We start from the raw sequence: 12,502 nt of genomic DNA, 5'->3' as shown, positions 1-12,502 counted from the left end.
TCTCTTCTGTTCGCCACTCTGTAAAGTCTAGTAGCTGGGCTGACTTAGCTCTTTTCTGAAAACATTAATTTCTGAGGAATTGGACGTCTACGTAATATTATATAACTGTTTAAAATAACTTGAATAAAAGGGCCTCGTTAAGTAATTAACTGTCACGTGATTCCCCCCCCCCCTTCTACGACCCTGCGACAAAACCACTTGAACGGACAGTAGATAGCATTTCTGAGTAATTTTATCTTTTCGGATCGGGCAGAAGTGAAGATTAAATTTAGGCTACAGTACGTAAGGTACTCTTTTATATAGTAGGTATAGAATTATTTCAACATGAGTTACTCGTGCGAAGGACGAAACTGGTAATTGGAATTAGGCACAATAGCCTATAGTGCGATAATATGCACAAAAGAACTGAAGCCTGTATCGAATTTTCAAAAATGTGTTTAAAGATCCGTATTATGATTATTTTTCAATTTAACTTCATTATCTATATTGTACGTTAATGTGCTGTAACAGTACAATATACACAGCATAATTAATACGTCCGAATGGATAGTTCAATTCGTAAGTAAAAACACTAAGTGTTAATATAGTACTGTATTTTGATTAAATAAAAATCTAATGGAAATTATCAAACTCCTAGTTTACGTAAATGGATGAACTACTTTTCTTCCCTCCTATACCTAGTAAATGATTTGTATTTTACGGCAGTATCATCGAACTCCAGTCTTGGAGCAAGCGGTGTTTCCGGTTCTAGACTTTTAATCCAAAGATATAGCCAGGTTAATATTAAAAATGTTAGTAAAAATAAAATGATGTCCCTGTATATGCTTAAGGACACTTGGTATAGATTGTTAGCTCTTCTTATGCTTTACTTCACCTCAAAAGAAAGTGAATTTTCTCCAAAACTATAGTAGGTAGGCAAAAAAAAAAAAAAAGATAAATAATTAAACAGACTCTACATCATCTCGTAAACGGTTAATTTGCGGATCCATATTTACTGGTACATTTTTACTTCTCTTCGTTTTTACTTCTTATTCATAAATTTTTACCATCACTTTTGAAACACCCTGTATATGACTTAGATTGATGATGCAAATCAAGATTTCAGGTATAACTCCCTGTAAAGTTGATTTGAATAATTTCGAGGGAAAAATTGTTCCGGAGCCGGGTATCGAACCCGGGACCTTTGGTTTAACGTACCAACGCTCTACCACTGAGCTACCCGGGAACTCTAACCGACACCGATCCGATACCCGGCTCCGGAACAATTTTTCCCTCGAAATTATTCAAATCAACTTTACAGGGAGTTATACCTGAAATCTTGATTTGCATAATACACGTCACTGTTCGTTAACAGAAAACCACAATTTAAGTCACACGGAGTTAGTGTGCACTCGAAGTTGGTTGCTTGACGGTTGTCAGCCCACTTTGAGGTCTGTGGATATAGAGGGAAAAATTGGATCGGTGTCGGTTAGAGTTCCCGGGTAGCTCAGTGGTAGAGCGTTGGTACGTTAAACCAAAGGTCCCGGGTTCGATACCCGGCTCCGGAACAATTTTTCCCTCGAAATTATTTAGATTGATGATATTTAACATATTGCTGTTTAGTTCTTAAATATGAATTCAGCGTTTGTCTCTCCTACCACTAATAGGGATCGGGTGCCACATAAGAATAGTGCTGAAAAGTTGGACTTGAAAGATGTTTCGGGCGAATTCATAGGGCGAAGTATAGTCAGGAGAAATGTATTTGGAACATACCGTGCTACCACGTTTTATTGTATATTGTAATTTTTATTTCAGAAGGAAGTCAAGTTGAAAAAATGTTAACATAAAACTTTATTTTTAGTTACTAAAACTGGTTCACTATGGAGAACAGCTATGTACAAAATAATGAGGAGATTTTTTTGTGTATAGTTACTACTATGGGGAAGGAATTTTTATTTGATGATCGAAATTTGTATTTAAAAGGAGTATCTTAAAACATGTTACCAACTAGTAAATGGAGCATAGCCCCTGGACCTTATAGACTAATAAATACACAGATTTAAAAATCGTTCTCGTTATCTCCGTTCTGTTATTTTTAGCATTTTATTTTATATATAATACTATCCGTAGTCACATCATTTATATGAAAATGTATGTCATTACATGGAAGGGACGATTGGCGAGATATTTTTTCTGAGAACTTCATTCTAATCTGACAATGTCAGATCCAGGTTTTGTATACTGGTTTCTGACAAATAAGTATTATTATTATTATTATTATTATTATTATTATTATTATTATTATTATTATTTGGAAGTAAATCCCGAAAAGACAAAGTAGGCTATATGATTATGTCTCGTGACGAGAATATTGTACGAAATGGAAATATAAAAATTGGAAATTTATCCTTTGAAGAGGTGGAAAAATTCAAATACCTGGGAGCAACAGTAACAAATATAAATGATACTCGGGAGGAAATTAAACACAGAATAAATATGGGAAATGCCTGTTATTATTCGGTTGAGAAGCTTTTATCATCCAGTCTATTGTCAAAAAATCTGAAAGTTAGAATTTATAAAACAGTTATATTACCGGTTGTTCTTTATGGTTGTGAAACTTGGACTCTCACTTTGAGAGAGGAACATAGGTTAAGGGTGTTTGAGAATAAGGTGCTTAGAAAAATATTTCGGGGCTAAGAGGGATGAAGTTACAGGAGAATGGAGAAAGTTACATAACACAGAACTTCACGCATTGTATTCTTCACCTGACATAATTAGGAACATTAAATCCTTACGTTTGAGATGGGCAGGACATGTGCACGTATGGGCGAATCCAGAAATGCATATAGAGTGTTAATTGGGAGGCCTGAGGGAAAAAGATCTTTGGGGAGGCCAAGACATAGATGGGAAGATAATATTAAAATGGATTTGAGGGAGGTGGGATATGATGATAGAGATTGGATTAATCTTGCTCAGGATAGGGACCAATGACAGGCTTATGTGAAGGCGGCAATGAACCACCGGGTTCCTTAAAAGCCAGTAAGTAATTATTATTATTATTATTATTATTATTATTATTATTATTATTATTATTATTATTATAACACAAGTGTTTTGAGCCCACCCGATAATTTTCAAAAGTTAGCGTCACTGTTGATGATGATGATGATGATGATGATGATGATGATGATGATGATGATGATGATGATGATATGACTGCACCATGCTTGTGACAAGGATGAAATAATTACTCTGAAAATGTCTTTGATTATACCGTAAAATTGGTTATAAATCAGTTCATCGACATAGAAAAGGTGTAAGCGGTTCTGTAGTATAAATCTGTTGTAATGGTCTTGACCTCAAAGGTGAAGCGAGGGACACGTCATCAAATCAGAACACATTACTGTTAAAGTGGGGCGAAATTGAAGCCGGGCAAAGGTGGGCTACGGCACTGGGAGGGGATTAGCCAACCGCCCGAGCATGATGCGACTTGACGTCCCCGCTGATTGGCTCCCCGAGATCGCAGCCCCCAGGCTTGTTTGATCTCGCTAATGTCTCCTTTTTCATTACTTATTTCTTTCCAATGAGGAGATCGCAGCCGATCAACCGGCAAAGCGTATCTCGCTCTCCGGATTTGAAAAGGAAGACTCCGCAATTGTCAAAATGTGATCTAATTAAATGCGGCAGATGTTTGAATATTTGTTAGACTTCACTAATTCGAAATAGCCGTTTTTTCAGCTTTCAACATCTTAATTCTCTGTATTACAGCTACAGTGGTACAAAAGTTCTTTATAAAGTTTGGTTATATCCTTTTACTTCTTTATCCTATAAGAAGTAGACCTACATTTTTAGCAACTTTTGACATTGTTACCATTTCAGGCATTTTCAACCATAAATACTGGACAGAAATGGTAACATAGGTCAGTATGTCTCTAGATCTAACATAAGTTGAACAATACCTGATTTTCATGGAAAGTGCCCGAAATAAGGTACATGTCCCGAACTGATTTTGTTACTTTGGAATTGATACAAGTCAGTGTTTAAATATAGGCCTGCTAGTTGCTAAATATATAACGTACGTTGATCAATGGCCCACGATTTTCGAGAAAAATACCCGAAATAAAGTACATGTCCCGATCTGATTTTATTACTTTGGAATTGATACGAGTCAGTGTTAAATATAGACCTACTAGTTGCTAAATAGTATATAACTTACGTTGATCAATGGGCCTACTAGTTGCTAAATAGTATATAACTTGCGTTGATCAATGGCCCACGATTTTCGAGAAAAATACCCGAAATAAAGTGTCTCGATCTGATTTTGTTAATTTGGAACTTATACGAGTCAGTGTTTAAATATAGGCCTACTAGTTCCTAAAAATATAACGTACGTTGATCAATGGCCCACGATTTTCGAGAAAAATACCCGAAATAAAGTGCATGTCTCGAACTGATTTTGTTACTTTGGAGTTGATACCAGTTATGTTTAAATATAGGCCTACTAGTTGCTAAATATATAACGTACGTTGATCAATGGCCCACGATTTTCGAGAAAAATACCCGAAATAAAGTGCATGTCTCGAACTGTGTGTTACTTTGGAATTGATAGGCCTACTAATGACTATTTAAATATAGGCCTACTAGTTGCTAAATATATAATGTACGTTGATCAGTGGCCCACGATTTTCGAGAAAAATACCCGAAATAAAATGCATGTCTCGAACTGATTTTGTTACTTTGGAGTTGATACCAGTTATGTTTAAATATAGGTCTACTAGTTGCTAAATATATAATGTACGTTGATCACGATTTTCGAGAAAAATACCCGAAATAAAGTGGATGTCTCGAACTGATTTTGTTAATTTGGAATTGATACCAGTTATGTTTAAATATAGACCTACTAGTTGCTAAATATATAACGTATGTTGATCAATGGCCCACGATTTTCGAGAAAAATACCCGAAATAAAGTGCATGTCTCGAACTGATTTTGTTACTTTGGAGTTGATACCAGTTATGTTTAAATATAGGCCTACTAGTTGCTAAATATATAACGTACGTTGATCAGTGGCCCACGATTTTCGAGAAAAATACCCGAAATAAAGTGCATGTCTCGAATAATTGATTTTGTTACTTTGGAATTGATACCAGTTATGTTTAAATATAGGCCTACTATTTCCTAAATATATAACGCACGTTGATCAATGACCTATGATTTTCGAGAAAAATACCCGGAATAAAGTGCATGTCTCGAATAATTGATTTTGTTACTTTGGAATTGATACCAGTTATATTTAAATATATGCATGCTAGTTGCTAAATGTGTAAGGTACGTTGATCAATGGCCTCCGATTTTCGGAGAAAATGTCCGAAATAAGGTGCATGTCCTGAACTGATTTTGTTACTTTGTAATTGATATGAGTTAGTGTTTAAATACAGGCCTACTAGTTGCTAAATATATAGGCCTAACGTACGTTGATTCTCGAACTGATTTTGTTACTTTGGAATTGATACGAGTCTTAGGCCTAGGCTTGCTAGTTGCTAAATATATAACGTTCGTTGATCAATGGCCCCCGATTTTCGGGGAAAATTCTCAAAATAAGGTGCATGTCCCGAACTGAATTTGTTACTTTGGAATTGATACGGATCACTGTATAAATAAATATAGGCCTATTGGAAACATTGGACAGGTTCATAGAAAGTAAGGAGCAATTCTGTCATTCCTGATTTTTAACCTTTTGCTCCAGCCGTGTTAACAACTCATTTTACAGAAATACATTTCGATCAATGTTGCTAGAGTAATAAATTGTAATTTTATTAATATTGTATCTCCTTGCTCGCATTTTTGTCGATTCGATTGGGTGATTAATTAATTCATTCATAGTTTTATGCCTAAGGGCAGATCTTTCACTGCAAACACAGCATTATCCAATCGTCCCTATTTTCTGCCTTCCTTTTAGTCTCCGCATATGATCCATATAGGCTCTTCCTTAATGTCGTCTATCATCTGATATCTTCTTCTGCTCCGAACGTTTCTCCCGTCTACCATTCCTTCCAGTGCGTCCTTCAGTAGGTAGTTTCTTCCCAACCAATTCACATAAACAATCAATAATATCTGCACAAAATATATTTCAGACAAAAATAATAATAGCAAATTAACCTACATCTAAAAATAGATTACATGGAAATTCCAAAAAATAATTTTTACCAAAAAAAAGCAGCTCTAAATAAGGGTTCGAATAGATCGGCCAACTAATCAATTCATAAAGAATAATCATTAAAACCAATTGTGTGACAATTTGGAAGGAAAAAGAAAACATTATGATAAATTATACGAAAACATAGGAAATCATTTACAATAAAAGTTTGTTGGGTACGAATGATTACTAATTATAGCTAAGGATGATTTTAACACATGAGATCCTATGGCATCAATTGTTTCATCAGAAATTTTAAATTGTTTAAGTTGATTTAAAGGTCTTCGTGGGATCGTGCCACGGGCACCGAACATGAGTCCAAAAACTGTCCAATGTGTGATATGGTATTGTGCTCCAAGATGCTGGCAACAAGATGATGCTGTGGTGATCCTAGTCGTTTGCTTTCCGTTGATGAAAAGTTTTCCTCCTTTTCAAGATGTCAAGAGTTGTGTTATTTTCAACCAGAATCTTGGTACCAGACAAATTCTCCACAGACAAAAGATTTTGAAGGGGCAAAATTATTGTGAAAGAAAAAAAAAGAAAAGAAAGAAAATACTGTATAGGTAACTTACAATTTTGTTGCTTTGTGAGTAAACAATAAAAGTTAGAAAAAAAAGTTTGAGTAAAAGTTGTTTCTTTTTAAAAGTAGTTTCCAATGGTACCTTCAATGACCCATGTCCTCATTTCAAATTTCGAAGTTGACCACAGATACCCCTACTTCCGGTTTGTTACGGGAAATGGTACTACCACCAATTTATTCTTTACATACGTTTTGGTTATCAAATTTTTTTATGAACAACCAGAATCATATAAATTTTCGAGAAAAAAGCCTGATAAGAGTTGTCTGAAACACCCGGTACATACAGTATATTGAAAGCTGCATGCTGCCCTTTACTCAACATTTTGTTCCCCTTGCTTCTTGGTGGACTCTGTTGAGTAGGCTATAGTTTTGTTCTGGCCATAGTTTTTTTCTTTATCTTACGCTTATTTTGACTACATTCTGCAGAATAAGCACCTTTTTTTTTTCAGACGAATTTCACAATCAGATTCACTCGAAACTTCGTTCAGCTGGCGAGCGTCCTCTTTTTTTCCAGACTTGTCTACCCAGTAACTTTGCAGCAACACATGATCCCAAGTGGGCACTGCCGACAACGAAACAATGACCGAAATGATAGGCTCGGAATATTGTTGCATGGGAACGAAGGATGAAAACGTCACAAACGTGTGTAAAGACATGGAATTGAACTAAGTTATTTCTTGTCAATGGAAGATAATTCTGCCTTAGCAGAGCTAACATCTGAAGAAATATCGATTTCATAAAACAGGCGACTTGGACTGTTTTTTTTGGGGGGGGGGGAGGGGGAGGACCTCAATTGGCAACAGTTTATCAACAGTAATCTCACTAGAGGTTTTGATTTATCTAGAGAAAATCAAAACTCGAGTGGGATTTAATTGACTATTACACGATTAGAAGAAAGTATATAAAGATTAGAAGTAACAAAGTACTCCAATACAATAAAATATTAATTGGCTTACAAAAATACAACTGTCTTCAAGTGTATTATTGTACCATCTCAACATTACGCTAGATGGCAGTAGTGTTTTATGATTATGTTTTCTTGTTATCAGTTGTGCCAAGTATGGAATCTTCATTGAACTCTGTGGACGGTTACTAGTCAAGAAGACTTTGTTGATTCAGTTTCATTTTCATTAAAGCATTTGCATTCCACTTCAATCATCCAGATCCCAGTAATCAACGTCACTTGACAGATGATTTTCAATAAATCTTAGTATTAAACAATCTCTGATACGTGACTATCCATAATATCATATAGCAGAAGCTATAACAAACATAACCTAAATAATATAAACAAGTGTTAGAAAAGTTTTAATTAGGGATGATGAAATAAACAAGAAACGTTTTAATTAACGATGATGAAATGAAAAATAAACATGAATAATTTTAAAAGAAACAATTATTGAAAGTACAATTTTCAAATTTGAATGTTTTAGTGATTGATGGTTCCGTTGATATTATATTGGACGTGTGCGTAAAAGAAGTGAACTCGTTGATGTAGGCTACATGGTGTATCCCTCAACTTATTCAGGATTTCCGAATGGTGCTTTTCATATATGACCAGTGATCTTTATTAATTCTTGTTCTTGAATGTCAATGCGAGTCATATTTGAAAGTGCTGTGCATCGACTGGAATGGTTTGTAATTTTTTGTTTTTTGACTTCCAGCCCAGTGCAGTTTGAAATGTTGGCAAACAAAGAAACAAATGCTAGGGTAGTGATAAAAATAAACAAATGCTAGGGACGCGATAAAATTAAACAAATGCGAGGGACGCGATAAAATTGTGCGATAAGCAGCCATGATTGGTTGAAATACGTCCTTTCGTACCGTTTTATTGGTCAAAAGTAGTGTGACGTAGTAAAAGTGTAATAGTCAATATAACCTGGCTTAGAAGTTCATTATGAACTGAGCAGTTAAGATAATTTTGTATGTTATGTGAAAAATGGCGTCCTTATATTGTCCTCTTGTCCGGTGTTACGTCACACAGCAAGTTTAGCAATGCAACGTGAACAGAGACAGAAACTATAGTCCTCTCTCTCGCCCCGCTACCGCTATTGGCAGCAGTTTTAGTCGAGAGAAATCTATTGGACATACAAAACGCATGTTCGTAGTTGATTTGTGTCCGGTGCAATAGCATTATACGAGAAAGCAGCTGCTTGGATGTGCCTACGTACTTGTCAATACGTCAAATGGACCCCCTGAAGATAATTACAGTGAAGCACCGAATCTTACGTTACGTAGCTATATTGATCATCTGTGTTCGTTTCGACATTGGAACTTTATTGTGAATTACACCAAAATAATTGTATTGTATTGTATTGTATTTATTTACATTCCATGGTATTCGTACATCGCTTCACAGATAGGCCTAGAATAGGTCTAATATGGAACATTGTAAAAAAATATTAATACTTACTTACTTACTGGCTTTTAAGGAACCCGGAGGTTCATTGCCGCCCTCACATAAGCCCGCCATTGGTCCCTATCCTGAGCAAGATTAATCCATTCTCTATCATCATATCTCACGTCCCTCAAATCAATTTTAATATTATCTTCCCATCTACGTCTCGGCCTCCCTAAAGGTCTTTTTCCCTCCGGCCTCCCAACTAACACTCTATATGCATTTCTGGATTCGCCCATACGTGCCACATGCCCTGCCCATCTCAAACGTCGGGATTTAATGTTCCTAATTATGTCAGATGAAGAATATAATGCGTGTAGTTCTGTGTTGTGTAACTTTCTCCATTCTCCTGTAACTTCATCCCTCTTAGCCCCAAATATTTTCCTAAGCACCTTATTCTCAAGCACCCTTAACCTATGTTCCTATCTCAAAGTAAGAGTCCAAGTTTCACAACCATAAAGAACAATCGGTAATATAACTGTTTTATAAATTCTAACTTTCAGATTTTTTGACAGCAGACTGGATGATAAAAGCTTCTCAGCCGAATAATAACAGGCATTTCTCATATTTATTCTGTGTTTAATTTCCTCCCGAGTGTCATTTATATTTGTTACTGTTGCTCCAAGATATTTGAACTTCTCCACCTCTTCAAAAGATAAATTTCCAATTTTTATATTTCCATTTCGTACAATATTCTCGTCACGAGACATAATCATATACTTTGTCTTTTCGGGATTTACTTCCAAACCTATCTCCTTACTTGCTTCCAGTAAAATTCCCGTGTTTTCCCTAATCATTTGTGGATTTTCTCCTAACATATTCACGTCATCCGCATAGACAAGCAGCTGATGTAACCCGTTCAATTCCAAACCCTGTCTGTTATCCTGGACTTTCCTAATGGCATACTCTAGAGCAAAGTTAAAAAGTAAAGGTGATAGTGCATCTCCTTGCTTTAGCCCGCAGTGAATTGGAAACGCATCTGACAGAAACTGACCTATACGATAGTACTACAAAGTCTTAATTGTAGTCAATACAGAAGGGTTTTACAATGTAGTAGTACAACACAAGGGGTTTAGTATCGACACTTAATACAAAACAGAAATATTCATGCACCGTTGCTGAATGTCATAAATTCACCTACAGAATAGAAGCGTGAGACCTACTTCTTTAATTTGGTCCTAAATAATCTTATGTTTTGAATTTCATTTTTATATCCATAGCGAAGCTGTTAAAAATTTTTACTGCCATATAACGCACTCCTTTTTGATAGCACGATAGACTTGTCATTTTTGACGGATATTTGTGCTATGAACTGTTGCATTAGTAACACTATCCCTCGAAATGTTGTCCTGGCTTCGTCTAGAAAATCATAGAAAAATCCACTGTCTTTCCCTTCTCTTTCACAAATTGCATTTCTCCACTACTGTCTATCTTGCGTCTCGTTTTCAAAATTTATCCACCCATCATAACCTAGACACACGATCACAACACTTCTCAATATTATCCATTCCCTCCCACCGAACATCCTCATATTCATTTTCTTTCACTGTGGCTGTTCCTCGGCTTTGGAATTCCCTACCGAGTAATGTCAGGGACTGTCAGACATGAAACCAATTTAAGAATAGGCTAACGAAATATTTTTCTAACAATTCTTGTCAACAATAATAGCTGTTTCAGGTTTCTCAATGTTTACTGGTTTTATATATATATCACAGATAAATATCTAAATTATCTCATTATTATTATTATTATTATTATTATTATTATTATTATTATTATTATTACAACTATTTCTTACCAATGTTTATTATTGTCACACTAACATTACTTATCCAACTTTCATTATTTACTTTCATGTTGTTTTATGGTCTAGATATGAATGTAATAACTATGTAAGCAATTGTATTCAATTAGAATTAGAGTCTGGCTGGGCGGAAGAGAAGGCCTATTGGCCTTAGCTCTGCCAGATTAAATAAATATGTTATTATTATTATTATTGTTATTAAATTATTAGTTACAAAATTTTCACGATTACATACGAGGAAGTTTATTATACTAATGAAGAAATATGCTGACAAGCCATGGGCATTATTTGTAGTCTTTTGAAAAAGGTCCTACATGATTCCCTAGATTTGATAACCACTATTATTCTAATTACTCATTTTTGTAGTAGGAATATACTGTTACTATACAGGGTGATTCACGAGGATTTACCGTCACTTACGGAGCTTATTTCCGAAGACATTTTGAACAAAATATTTTCAGAGTTACACTAATTTGAAGTTGTTTGTAAAATACCATTATTTTTTAGTTTTAAGGGTGAAAGAATACTACAGATAGAGAATGGACTATTCAGGAGTATCATTTCTTTAGTTAGCTAGTATTCCGAATATATTATTTTAATGTACCGAAGTACATATGATATTTCCATGCAGATATTCTGCGTCATCATACGATGAAAGAGTAATGGAACGGAGAAAAACTCTCTCCGGCGCCGGGATTTGAACCCGGGTTTTCAGCTCTACGAGCTGATGCTTTATCCACTAAGCCACACCGGATACCCACCCCGGCGTCGGACAGAATCGTCTCAGATTAAGTTCCAACTCTTTGGTTCCCTCTAATGGCCGCCCTCTGTGAATTACATAGTGCTTCGTACAGATTTTTTTTTTCGATTTTTAACTACAAAATTACATTTTTCTTACGCATTTATCACAACTATTGTTACAAATCACACCACTCTGGTAAATCCTTTAAGACTCTACATTAGGATGCATAATTAAACTGTAAAGAATCATGTTCCTAAAGTCATATGATTTGTAACAATTTTTGTGATGATTCATTGGTTTGACTAAACAATTGATTCACGAGAGCTAACCTAAAAAGGCATTTTGTTTGACCACATGAAATTATTAGTACTAACTCCGAAAACCGAATACCACCATGAAATGTATGCTTAAGAAACTTACTCCTAACAATTTTGCTATTTTAGTTATAATTGCTATCTCCGTGAGCATAATTCCTTCTTTATTTTCTTTCGGTTAAATCTGAAAGAACAGAACGCCAGTAGGGGAAGTCATCCCCACTCTCGCAGCACGCTTTACGCTTTCTTGGTGGAGTCGCTGCCATGCTTTTCCTCTTTTTTTTGTTATTGTAATAAAAATCTAAACACGAAAGAAATTCATTAATAGTACGTTATGCAACGAGCCTATAATGGTAGTAATTAAGACGCAAGTATGATTATTTATGAAACGAGCGCAAGCGAGTTTCATAATTTTCATACGAGCGTCTTAATTACCTTTATAGGCAAGTTTCATACGACTTTTTATGCTCGACCATATTTCTAACTTGA

At 35.3% G+C, this 12,502-nt stretch overlaps 1 non-coding gene across 1 annotated transcript; it reads right to left on the bottom strand.

Annotated features, from left to right (window-relative positions):
- Positions 1-11,639: 11,639 nt before the first annotated feature.
- On the bottom strand, positions 11,640-11,711 carry TRNAY-GUA (transfer RNA tyrosine (anticodon GUA)). Its single transcript has one exon. It is a non-coding gene; the product is annotated as a tRNA-Tyr (tRNA).
- Between the last annotated feature and the right edge of the window lie 791 nt (positions 11,712-12,502).

The sequence above is a fragment of the Periplaneta americana genome, chromosome 3 (genome assembly GCF_040183065.1).
Source record: "Periplaneta americana isolate PAMFEO1 chromosome 3, P.americana_PAMFEO1_priV1, whole genome shotgun sequence".
In the NCBI taxonomy this organism is placed as follows: domain Eukaryota; kingdom Metazoa; phylum Arthropoda; class Insecta; order Blattodea; family Blattidae; genus Periplaneta; species Periplaneta americana.
The sequence above is the reverse complement of the archived record's forward strand: the minus strand, read 5'-3'. Positions and strand labels throughout refer to the sequence as shown.